The sequence below is a fragment of the Hoplias malabaricus genome, chromosome 8, assembly GCF_029633855.1.
Source record: "Hoplias malabaricus isolate fHopMal1 chromosome 8, fHopMal1.hap1, whole genome shotgun sequence".
Lineage (NCBI taxonomy): Eukaryota > Metazoa > Chordata > Actinopteri > Characiformes > Erythrinidae > Hoplias > Hoplias malabaricus.
The window spans coordinates 16,404,094-16,418,305 of NC_089807.1; positions in this window are offsets into that span (position 1 = coordinate 16,404,094).

Genomic DNA, 14,212 nt, shown 5'->3' on the forward strand with positions numbered 1-14,212 from the left:
ACAACATTAAAAACAAATATGTTTGAGAAGAGTAATCATTTTAGCAGGAAAGAAGTTTATTTTGAAATTTTAAATTGTTACAAAAGATAGTAGGAAAAGACACTTGTATTGAATGAATTGAGTTCAGAGGACCCTGGGCTGGATATTTCATTATTTCAATGTTAACATCTTCTGGGAAGTGTTGTACCCATTTAACAGTGGGGCAAGGGGCACACACGTTCCCCAATATTGTTTCCCATTTCAGTAAATTTTTCATTTATTCACTTTCTGCTACTCTGTATCCTGTTTATGGTCAATGTGTGTCCAGAGTCCACCCAGAATCATTGGGTTACAGGCAGGAACACACCCTAGATGTGCTGCAGCCAATTACAGGGCATCACATAATCATGCATGCATTTACATACATTTGGACATTCTGAACAGTCAGTCTACCTACCACAAATTTATTTGGAGAGAGGGAGGAAACAAGAGCGCCTGAAAGAAATACACACAGGCAGAATCAAACAGGGAGAACACACCAAACTCCTACAACCCTAGACATACAGAACATAAACCACAACAAAGATTATTCTAGCTTTGTAATTCTTTCTGATTATGAGGGGTTTGGTTACTGTGGAGGTGGTGTCCTGCCTGAATTGACAAAGACACATGTATGGCAAGAAAAACCTTGCCTGTTAAGTGCTGAAGCAATTCTGTCTGCTGCGTTGAGTTGACACCCGAACAAGAGTCATCATATCATTCTGTTTCCTTGTACATTTGTCTTATGTAGATGGACAACATTTTTGGGGACTTGAATGAATGAATTTAGATGTTTCAGTATTCTAGAAATTGCACTATTGGAACTACCAGCTTTTTTATGATGGCTGAAAGTTCAGCCTTCCTGAGAACAACATGATGTAGCCAAGTCATTGGTGCTCTCATCAAAGTGTATAGCGCTGTCAGTGGCTTTGCATTAACAGCAATTCAAAATGATATAGTTTCAGAGGAAGAATGTGCTGGCCAAGTTCTCCTGTATAGTGGCATGCTGTACTCACACTCCCTGTATTTATTTTATTGTGATTTGTTCCATTCCCCTCAAACCTCTGGGCATTTTCACATAGCCAGTCCACCACCAGCTTGTGTTTGTGGATTGTTGGAGCAAAGTGGAACACCTGGAGCGAACCCACACAGAAGAAACTAAACTCCCAATAGACAGTGACCTGAGTCGGTGGTTGCTGTATTTAAGCTGTTAATTTGGTTGAACCACCTATTGCCACTGTAGCATTAATAACATGTTAATGACAACACTGGTCATGCATATATTCAGGTAAAATGCTTTTGTTTATATTCTGTATTTATTTTGTTTTTTTTATTGGTAATTTTTACAGCAAGATGATTTTCAGTGAATGTTTCAACTGCATATTTCTTTCTCTTCTCAAATGAAAACCAGAGTTTGTGTCTGTGTCTGGTTCCCATGGAGACAGCTCTGGAACATTGCCCCCCCAGTCATGGGTTTCCCCTTTCAGACCTGAACACATGACACAGATACTGAGCCTATGTGTTGCTGTTTATTCTGCTGCTTGGGATTACTCAAAGAAATTTGGTTATCCCTCAACAGCATTCGCCTCTCCTAAAAAATAAAACTAAACATATGTTCCCAGTCTTAATAACAGACCATTTATTTCAAGACTGGTGCCTGTGTAGGTGGTTGAAAGGACAATTAATCCCAAATGCAGATGCGGGTTCTTCAAATTTTTGAACTATACTTTGTGGCCTACACAGGGTTATTCTCTCTGCCACTTACTTCATAGTCTCTCTTCGTGACACTTCCCCTTTTCCTCCTTGTTACAATTCCCTCTCACCCCTTTTCACTTAGCCTTCCACTTATTGTTCCTCTTGCTTAATAAATATAACGTAAAACTTCTGGTGACTTTTCACACACACACACACACACACACACACACACACACACACACATGCATTTGGGATGTTAATACAAATGTAATAACATCCCAACACATCTTAATGGAATAGGTTGTTTTCTCAAATCATGTTAAGTTGTGGAGAAACCTTAAATAGACTTGCTCATGAGGTTTCTCATTTACTGGGTTACTGCCAACAGTAGGAGTATTTCTCTTTAAGTCTGAATCATATCTGTCAGTTTTCAAAGAATGTGGGACAAAAACTAACACAGGTAAAATGTAATACAAATATTTTTCATTTAGTTAGACTTTCAACTGAATTTGCTTTGGACATTATAGTTCCATCTCATCATCACCTGCTAATTGTCACGACACTCAGAGAAGTTTTTTGTATACTGTTGGTGACCATAATGATATTTAAGCATGCAAATGAGCTAGCAGTTTTAAGCTACAGCTTCCACACTGTAGGGTAAGTTTTAGCACTGTTACAAGTAACTCTCCAAAATTCAATGGGAGAAATGTTTATCATTTAAATACAAAAGTAAAATTTCTGAAAGTAAAGGGGCACAATGCAGTGCATTTGGGAGAATTTGTAGTGATGTCCAGGCCTAACAATCTAAAATCAGTACCTGACCTCACAAATATCCCTGCAGCTCAAAGCAAGCTATTCCTCACAGCAATGTTCCTATATATAGGTCTATAAGTCTTCCCAAACCAGTATTGGCTGTTTCTACAGTAAATGAGGGACCAACTCTCAGCTAATACCCTTGATGTCAGAGCAAACATTTGTTAATCAGGTGTCTGTAAATCTTAAGGGCATAACTGCATACTTCACAAGGGCATTAATAAGAGTCTAACTAATCACACTATAGTGAAGTTTGTTTAGTGATGTCACAGGTATATTCAGCAATTGCATAAAAATACTGCCAATACCTAGCATTACTAAGCCCATATTCGGCTTCATGCCATGGTGTCTTTACAGTAACTTTTTAATGTCACTTCCCCATTCACTTGTAGGTGTTTTATTCAGTCTCTAATATTAAGAGGTGAAAGTCGAGTCGCCTAAGCTGGAGGGTAAAGGAAATACTTTTTCATGCCATATCTTTATGTATTTACTTACAAGCCTAGAGTGTACTTTGAGCTGCTGAATGGTTCATTACACTCTGAGAATAATTACTTTTCCACTTTGTTTTGTATTCCACACTAAATAGTTTATCAATAGCAACAAACTGCTTAAAGTTATGTTTGAAAGAATGCGTTTCACTTACAGCATCTTAACACTGCACTATTTAAGAACCTAAAAAACCACACAAAGTATTAGTGAAATTGAATGGGGAAGGTCAGTGTGGGGATTGAGCTGATGACTTTGACCTTCTTCATTAATGCTTTATTCTTTCACTCTTATACAACCATGTGAGAGTCAGCTGAGCGAGTGATGAAAGAATGGTGGAGTGGACATAGAGATAAAGGGTTAGCACAGTTGAGAAAGAAGGACAGGCCTTTTGTTTTGTGCCCTGAGAATGTCACATTCACTCTAGATCTGGAGTACTGCCCAACTGCACATGGATGTATGTTGCCCTTCTCGTGCCCTTTTAATCTGCAATAACCCAAATCTTTGTAGTTATAAGCTGTTAAACATTTGACCTGGAAAGACTAAAACCTCATATCAAGTAAGCATAAAAGCATTAGTTGCCAAAGATAATGTAGCAATTTTAGATTCTCTAAATTCAAGCAAAAATAATCATTACTTTTATGATAATGAGCAGCATGGATGCACTGTAGTGACTGTTACACAGCTCAAGCATTCCAGGTTCAGTCCTTGTCTCAGGTCAGTGGCTGTGAAGAGTTTGGTGTGTTCTCCCTGTGGCTGCATGTTTTCTCTGTGTGCTTCAGTTCCCTCCCACAGTCCACAGCAGTAACTGTCCTTCTATAAATCTCTAAACTTCTAGAGGGTGCCCCCAAAGTCAAGGGAGATGTAACCAATTCTATAGAATGCATTTTCATGTAACATTTGTCCCTTACAACCTCACACCACCTGTCGTCCAAGTAGCAAGAAATTCTTGTGGTCTTCCAGCATTCACAGGTTCTGTAACCAGTAGTCTATTTCATGGCTACTGACTACCTGAAGGCAGCATAGCCTATGATTAACCACATTACAGTATAGTCAGGAGGACAGATGCAGCCCAAATCCATATAAATCCCTAAGAAGGTGGACAAAGATATTCAAGTGGCTGCCATCCAGATATCACAAAGAGAAATCTCTCCCCTCTCCAAGGGTTGCTTATGATGCTAAGTATCTCCTAGTTGAGTGGCATGCCAAATTGCCATTGGGAACCCCTGCACCTTTTTAGGCACTTGAGATGACTTGGACAGTTTGAAGACACTGTTACAAGAGTGCAATGACACCAAAAACTGGGCAGAATGGCAGGTGGTTTTAGTCATGTACATATAATGCCTGAGTATTCATATAGGACATGTAAAAATGGGCATGGTTCATCAGAGATTCTATTGTAGGCAGAAACATCAAAATCTGGCTGACAAAAGATGACGAGAGCTAAATGGATGAAGGTGATGTGCACTCTTGAGAAAACTTCAGACCTGTCTGTGACCCCATGATGAACTATCCATTCTCATAGGAGAATAAAAGTTTTTATTCATTGTTTGAATGAAAATAGAGTCTCATTTGTAACTCGAGTCATTTAGTTTTTTAGTACATTCAGTAATGCTTTGTCTCTGCTGTGAGCAGAGAGACAAAGCCTAGATTACTGGACTGAGAAAATTTTATTTATTTATTTATTTTAGCCATTTACCCAGAATTATTATAGGTGCTCTGGGTGCTAAGGCTGTCACAACCTGCTCTGTAGTTAAAAAAAGATCTGCCCTCTAGAGCAAAGGCCAAGAATTTCCCCCTAGAAGAGAGTGAATTAGAATGAACTAAGGACGGGTTGGCCATTGTGGGGCCACCAAGAGGACTTGGTAGTTGCAATGAAAAATTTAGTGAGGGAGAGTCAAGTTCTCCTGGGTCACATTTCTGCCTCTACAAGAGCCTGCCACTGGGTTGAGCACTCTGAGCAGATGCACTGACCTCAGTTAAGCCAATCTGAGGAATTTTTGACACAACAAGCACAGAGCTGGAGAGGAACAAGTCCCACCTGGTGGCTGATTTTGATCAGCTAGTGCTCTATGGTGGTCTACCTGACCTGATTCACACCACATGTCCAAATGTTCGCTATGCACCACAGAGCAGTCATACACTGGAAAAACTGTACCATAACCTTGAATTGAATAGCTTGCTATTAAGTGAGCATTTGTTCAGGTTCACAGTCAGGCATACTAAGAATCTAATTCTACCTGTACTCATGCCATCAACAATAACAATATCAATCAGGCATTGGCACACATGGCCAATGCAGACATCTGTAAGTTGTAATGGGAGATTTGTCTATGTGATATTGGTAATGAACCGATAGAATTGCTTCAATAGTATATCTAATTACATCTCTACATGCACTTCCTTTAGAAGTTTTTTTTTATTTTTGTTTTAATACTGGAATGCTCTGTTTGGACATTTAAAAGTTTCAAGTTTGTCATTGTGCCTTTAAAGTGCACTATGCTACTTTTTAATTTTCTAATTAGTACAAATTAAATGTAAAATATTCAGAACATGGTTAGAAAATAATTATTTCAACCACATCATCAGTAGAAGTGCATTCTTTGTTTAAAAAGTAGGCTAAGGTTTGAAATCTACACTCGGGACTGTAGTTCCTGTTTGTGTTGTTGTGGCTCACTTGTTTGGCCACTGGAGGTCAACATGACTAATGCACTATTGCACTGGATGGGATGCAGGATGTGCAAACTGTGGTGCCACTGATTGCATTTTGGGATCATAGTAAACATAGGACCATATTTGAGCAGGTATTTTTCAAGTGGTGTGGTTACACTGAAATAGTGGCGGTCTGTTAGTGTGTGTTGTGTTGGTACAAGTAGATCAGACACAGCAGTGATGCTGGGGTTTTTAAACAGTTTTTAAACTCTTACTGTCCACACTATTAGACACACCTACTTTGTTGAGAGGCAGGAGCTGATCTGTTGCTGCATAGTTTGTGTTGGTGTTCCTCTAGTCCTTTTTTTGGGACACTGTTGGTTGGAAATCTTGAGTTGGTGGACCGTTCTCAGTCCACCAGTGATAATGAAGGGTTTAACAACTACGACTACAAAAGCTGATTCACTTTTATCAGCACAACATACACTAACACAGAACCTCAACAATAAAACATACTGGCAAGCGTGTGTGAGTGTGTGATGCTCTTTGATAGACTGGTTCCCAGGGCAGTCTGTTTTTTGCCTTACATTCAATGATTCTGGGTAGTCCCTGGACCTTCAACAACCTTTCTTTTGATGAAGCAATAACATCCCAGCTAGCAGGGAAAGTTCCCACACCTTTGGCTAAAGTTACCCAAAAGTTCTAATTAACTTTTAAAGAAAATGTTTAAGTCTGTTCTTCAACAAAATTTTAAATGATGTTTGTCATTTTAAATAAAATGTTCTTTGAAAATTAAAACCTTTTCCTTTTAAACTTTATTAGAACCTTTCGGTAAAGTTAGTCAAACTTGTGGGAACATTCCCTGTTAACTGAAATATACTTAATGAGTTAACAAATTAATTTAAATAATTATTGTCATTATAATTATTACTCTTATGCTACATTTTAATTTCCATTTCCTTTTTAATGTTGTTAATGTTGTGTTCCATTGCTGGGTGACATGTTCAGGCCATATTGTACCTGTGCTTCACTGCTGCGCTGTGCCTTGTCTGTTCTGTAAAGTGTCCATGAGCTTTGGAAAGGCACTATATAAATAAAACTTCTGCATGAATGATGAATGATGTGCTTATGAATCATAACTTGAGGACTAAGTATACTATATATACATATATAGGTACTATATATATTATAGGTACAGAACAAGGTTAAGACTGTCTATTCAGTGTAAATGCATAAATTGTTCTGTTCTTTGTCTGGTTTCATAAGTTACTTAGTAATAATGCATTGTCTTAAAAGATAGGATATCTCCGTTTAACCAGTGCTCTATCTAATAGTACACAAGCAATTGTACATTCAAGATAAAAGAGCTTTAAGGGGTCATTGGAGAAGTTATGACATCATTTAACCTGGCATTTTATAATGACCTGATTGGCTGGAAATTATGTCACTGTCAAAGATTTATGGCTGATCCCATGACTGAGAGGTGATAAGAAGCCTAACATATTGGCACACAACTAGAGTGCCATGTGGCAGTTCTCCTTCATGAAAGAATATATAGAGTATGAATGCACAAGAACGAGTACCGGTTCTTCTGAGTTACCTGTGGCTTTATTTGAGAGTTTGAATATGAGTACAAGCATTTTTGCATAATGAACATCTTTGTGTGGAACTGTGGAAAAAAAAAGCCTGGTGAGACTTGTATGGGACTCCACATCTCAGGTGTCATGCGGCTGTTTGGAGTAGATAAGCTCAATTACGTTAGTGCTAGTATTCGACCTTCACTCTCCGACACCTGACACGTAACTCCATGTTCCGTTGAGAATCAGGAAATTTACTGACATCTAGGGCACGACACAAGGTTAGATCAGAATTGCACTCCAGAACTGGTAATTGGGGGCTAGAGTATTATATTTTCTACTCCCGTTTTTAATATATATTTATATATATATATGACTTTCCAGACCAACTAATTTTAAGAACCACAGACTAAGGCCTATAAAGATTAAACATTAACCTGGTGTCACATCAGTAACATTGCTTACATTACTGGGCTATGGTCAACTTCTAATCCATGATTCATAAGACAGCTGCACACTAGATTTGCTGTAAATAATACTAAGTTTAGTTTGTCAGTGGTCATTTGATTCAGTTGTTAAAACTACATTGAAATGGTTTGTACTGGTTTAATAGTTTAACACACTAACATTTTTGTCTTTCAACATACTAGAACATTTCCTTACGCCCCCTCAGAACTACATGCCCTCGATGTGTCATGTATGATTTTCCTACATTGCAGTGCTGTAACATTGCAAAATTCTTCCAGCCAATTTCAATGCTGAGAAGTCCTTTAGCTGACAAGTTTTCAAACTAAAAACCCATCCTCTATTTTTTTTATATGACAAAACACTTGTCATATATTTGACCCATTCCTAGTTGCAACATTAAGGTAATTTTCTGCATAATGCACCAGCAGTCTTATTCCACTCAGCACTTGCAGTGCAGTAATGTCTCTCTGTCCTGCTTCAGAGGCACAAACCTATGTGTGCACACACGCACGTACACACACACACACACACACACACACACAGAAAAAAAAATATAGGCCATAAGACTTAGGCTATATCACTCACTCCAAAATGGTGAGCTGCCCTCTTCTGGGCACAGAGAAGCCTTTGTCTTCAGTGCTCTAAAGAACTTCATAAAGTAACAACTCCAAAAACTGAAAAAAGGACCATCATAAAGTTTAAAATTATAATATATTGGGGGAAAATGTAATGTACCATGAAGATTTTCCATTATGTTAAGTTCAGCAAATTAACAATTGTGCACTAACCTGTGCAGACGTGTTCTCTTTAGAGACTGTGTAACTTCTTTTAAATTAGAGAGTCCACAAATCCTCTAACCAGGTGCAGTGAACCTTATGAAAGAAATGATAGTGTTAGTGTAGACTTCTAGCCACCCGTTTATAGGATGTAAAAAGTGCCTTGATGGAACTGATATTATTCAGCTGCGGCTGTGGCCATCCTCCAGCTTCACCGTGCCTAAAGAAAAAACCAACACTGATTAATTTTCTGTAACTGCTTCACTGTGAATGGTGCTGAAGTGAGTCCAAAACCTACCCAGAATAATTTGGTGCAAAGGAACACAAATTTGACAGTACCCCTCTCTAACAGAGCCAACATTACTTATGCATTACAGGTGCAGCAACATGGGAAACTTGTGCTCGTACAGATATTTGATATTGTTCATGTATCTGCCTTCTGATTTTGATACATAGACAGAAGCATTTAATTAATTAAAGGCTGATGTTTTAGTACAATAATCTAGTCCTTATGGAGTACAAAAAATACTTCCCAAATATCAGTTTGAAATATTGATGAAAACAAAGTCTGTTTGATCCTGATCATTTTGAAGCTATTATCTGCCAATGCCTGAAGATAATGTCATAGTGTAGTCCCATAATTAACTAAATATACTCAGTAGGTAAAATCATTTTAATTTAATAGCTTTACAAATTCTGTATTTTCTCTTCTTCACAGTAAATACAGTGCTATATTCAAGTTTGATTTTACCAGTCACTGCAGAATTTCTCCCAGAAACTGAGGGGGTAGGAGATGAGTTTTGCAGCTGTCTTGTCTGAATGATCTGATTAACTGGCCAAAGATGAGGCAGCTTGCAATAACCAACATTCCAACAGCTGCTCTGATATCTAGAGCTTCAGCTACAGAGCAGTAAAAGCCAAATGTTTATGGAATTTCATAAGTTTGAAAGGCAAAGCCTTAAATTTCTCAGGTGAACTGACTCACCACATGTCGTTTACAAAGGAGCTAAGCAATCAACTGTTAAATGTATGCAGTCATTGAAGGTTTCATGTTCAGATACATTTAGATGAATAAAGATTATTAAGAAATATGTTTGAAAAAAACATTTTTTCAACAGTGAAAATACAGTTTGTGCAAAGGGAGGCTAAGCATTATCCCCTTCTTTTGCACATGAGTGGGTATATGTGTGTGATACAGAACAGAAGAGCCAGGGGAATGAGGTTACATAACCCACTCACTAGTAATACCCACTGTGTAAGTGTATATGTTCTTTACTACTGGGAGGAAGGGGAAAAAGGGAATCATTGTGTTAGAGCAAGCTGTTATTAGTAACTGACTCAGTGGGGGTTGGGGAAGAAGTATGTGCAAACATATGGGGGAAGGCATTAAAGTACAACAGCCATCATGGTGTTTTAAATCCTACGATGCAAAGAAGCTTCAGTTGACATAATATTCGACAGAAGACAACCAAAAAAAACACGTTTCTGTTAAAAAAATATAACACAAAAAAACAAGCTAAGTGATTACATAATATTCACTGCAGAGGCCTCAGATGTGCTCTCTACTGGGCTCACATCTCTGTGATTAACAGAATGAAACATGAACATTGTACAACTTTGTTACCGTTTATGCCATGCTAGTTATGCTAGTTTAAAATATTGTGCCTGAAATTACATTGTTGTGCATATTATGCAGGTATGTGCAGCACAAGGCGAGTGAGGAGACAGAAAAATATAAAACATATTTGTCCAATTTTAGACACAAGATGTAAGGAAAGAGCAAATTTTGTTATGCCATGGCTCTCTCTTGCACACAGTTTGTTTCTTAAACTGGATCAACATATTTTATATGGGTGTTTCCTTTTTTCTGTCTCTGTACTTTGGGGATACATTTTACTTTTGGGTGACAGCCAGTGATTCTGAAATTACTGGAATGAGAACTTTGCAGAACAGGATTTCTTGACTTCGCTAACTGGGTGGACAGCAATACAGATGTTTGCCAAGGTGACTGTTGTCTGTCAATTTAACTACAGCAATCTGCATCAACATAGATGAAAAGTTTGGATACTCTTCCAGTCCACAGTCCATTAAGTGAGAATTCTGAATGCCTGTAATTTTCTTTAAAGAGGTAATCAACATTAGAGATGTGAAGAAGTTGTCAAAGCTGACAACACTATCATGGGGTTTGGGGTTTGTTGGACAATTCCAGAACAACCTTGCACTCTCAAAACTAAAGGTGCTACAAGAGGTTTTTTGATAGGGTGACCAAATCTGAGATGCTGTAAAAGAGGACACGCCTCCGGGGTGGGGGTGTGTGTGTGTGTGTGATGAGCTCTCACCCCTCGTTGCCGTTGTATGCTTAGCTGAACCTAATTGTGCTTTTAGGTCTTTTACACCTTAATTTGCTACACAAAACATGGAAATTTCTTTTTTAATTCATCCGAGAACTTACATTTACGTTTCGGCATAGCTGCTCGAGATGAGGGTGGGTACATGAGCTTTGCCTGACGTAAACAAGGACTACTGACGTGCAGACTGACCAATTAAATGTTTACAGAGAAGGTTATCGACCAATAACGGTAGCTCTACAGTCAGACCGTCCAATCAGAAGAGTTTAGGCTATTTCACCACTCCCACTTCTCACTCAAGCGAACCAATTGGAGTAGGGGAGGGCGGGACTAGTTTGTGAACGAAACGCTTTTCGAAATTCTAAGTAAGCTCCAGAAAAACAAAATCCCGGACGTTTGTGAAATTCCGCACGGACATTTTTTAAGTCTAAAAAAGAGGACATGTCCTGGTAAAAGAGGACGTCTGGTCACCCTAGTTTTTGAGCAATGCAAAGTGGTTCTTATATGACATTGCTCAAGGAACCCATTGTAGTGCCTTTATTGGTGTGGCACCAAGCCCAAGGCCTTCGTCTGGTACACATAGCTCCAGCAATTGAATCCTGTGAATATTGTCGTTAGTCCATTTATCATACAATTTTCAAACAATGTGAAGGATAGTTGCGATATTTAAATGATGCAGCAAACTAAAATGCAGGTACATGTTCTTGGGACAGAGATGATGTCAAGAAATGATACACAGAAACAGACCCCCAGCATTCTGAGGTACTGATTGCCATCCCCCCTGGTCTTTTGCCTGACATGCATCCCCATATTATAAATGAGCAGGGGAAATTTGATTAATGCAGTCATCTTGATATATTTCAATAGAACAACACTGGACAAAAGTTCCAGCATCATCTCCGTGGCCAATTTTGATTGATTTATAATTAAATATTATCTTTCATTACTGCTTCTCTTTAGTCCATTGTTTTCTTGTGTTTAGGTGTTAATGCTCCATCTTTTTGTCCTATTTAATTAAATTTAATTGGATTTGATTTGGGTGTGTTTCATGAAGCCAGAATGCTCAGCTACAACAAAAAATTTTTGTCATATCTGTAATTTGTTTTCATGTAACCAAGTTTTAAAAAACTGGATTAACATTATTAAAGTGTGGTGACTCTATGAAGTTTGCTAAGGGGAGTATAGGGATTTTCCTTCAAAGCTGACATGACTGCTCTTAAACCAGCACCCTCTCAGCTCTGTGATCTCTGATCTATGTTTTCCTTCTATGTCTGTAGTTATTTGGTGCCATCTACTGGCCATAGCTGACCATAAGGCTCATTGCATATTGAATTGATTTTTGTACTGTGGTGAGGTGAAGGTAACATATTTCTGGACCGAACAATACTTATTAAATACCATTCTTTCTACTGTAATACAAATATAAAGTCAAGGACTTAAGCACAGCTGTGTAATGGGCCCTTAATCCTCTATACTTATCTGTGTGTGCGTATGTGTGTGTGTCATCCTGTCCTCACCATGAGCTGAGAGGTCAAAAGGGGAGTGGCTTACTCAAAGGGAATTGGGATTGTCTACTGCTGGCCCCCACACTGAGCACTTGCTTTGTCCAGATTATTTTATCCAGATGGATGTGGTATCACATGAGGAAAACAATCTGACACAACTGCAGGGCCCTTGGGAATTATGCTTCAGTCTGTCTGTGTGTGTCCATCTGGTTGTGCGTAGAACTATCCCAAGTCACATATGTAAATGTGTGTGTTTACAGCACTTGGGATACCTTTACTAGGGAGTGTAGGTTTAGCTTCCTTATTAGAGTTTTGTTTATGTTAGTTGTTGCTGCATTGTGTTTTAATTAGCATACATTAAAATATAGTATGGGTGGCACAGCAGGCAGTGTCTCAGTCACAAAGCTCCAGGGACCTTGAGGTTGTAGGTTTGAGTCCTGCTCCGGGTGACTGTGAGGAGTTTGGTGTGTTCTCCCTGTGTCTGTGTAGCTTTCCTCCGGGTGCTCCGGTTTCTTCCCACAGTCCAAAAACACACTTTGTTAGGTGGATTGCTGACTCCAAAAATTGTCCGTGAGTGTGCGAATGAATGTGTGAGTTTGTGTTTTGCCCTGTGAAGGACAGACACCTCCTCCAGGGTGTGTTCCCGCCTTGTGCTCAGTGGCTCCGGACCCACTGTGACCCTGAACTGGATAATCTTACAGACAATGAATGGATGAAATACAGTATTGTAATGTGCTATAATACAGTTAATCTGCCATTTATTTTCACAGTAAATCAATAACACGGTTGGATTTTATGATAATAATACCAAGATTTATAAGGGACAGTGCATGTATTCAAACATTCTGTATGTAGGAGTGTAGTTGTCAGGAATATTACTGTATTTATCAGACGCACTAACTTAACTTAAAAGTTCTAAGGTAAATTAACCAGATATATTTAATGGAAGAAACTTTATGTCAAGCTTGGTTCTTTCTATATCCGGCTTGATACTTGTCACATTAACACTTGTTTAGGAATGATAAAGCAAAGCTAAATTATGGCAGACAGTAAGCTTAAGCATTTGTGCAATACTGGAGCTTAATCTGGATGGTATTTTGACTCACCAGCAGGCATTTGATAAGAAAGTGATGCACAAGTGCACGTCTGGAAAAACTCCGCTTCAGGGTGGATCATTCCAATGTCTGTAATAGGCCTATCTAGGTTTTTTTCTAAGGTTTCCTTAGAAAAAATAGTAAGTAGCTGAATAACAAAACAGAGGATCATATAACTCCAGACTGAATGAAAGCCTGAATTTAAACAATGTTAATTTACTGAAAAAAAAAAAAGATTGGCGTGACCAAGTCTAATAAACTACTATAAATACTTTATCTCACTTTTAGCTGAATCTTTTCTAGGGCAGAGTTCAAATCCTGCCATTTTATTGGCTGGTTTTATTCTATATTCTTATTGACAACTTGAAACCTCCATTCTGATTGAGTTGGTATATCAGGTCTGACTGATTATTTGGATCCAATTGTTTGATTATTGGGCGTCATTGTGGTGCAGCAGTCACACAGTTCCAGGGACCTGGAGGTTGTGGGTTTGATTCCTGCTCCAGTCTGTGAGGAGTTGGTGTGTTCTCCCCGTGTCTGCGTGGGTTTCCTCTGGGTGCTCCGGTTTCCTCCCACAGTCCAAAAACACACGTTGGTAGGTGGTTTGGCGACTCAAAAGTGTCCGTAGGTGTTAATGTGTGTGTGTGTGCGTGTATTGCCCTGTGAAGAACTGGGGCCCCCCCTGGGTGTATTCCCACCTTGTGCCCAATGATTCCAGGTAGGCTCTGGACCCACTGTGACCCTGAACTGGATAAGCGCTTACAGACAATGAATGAATGA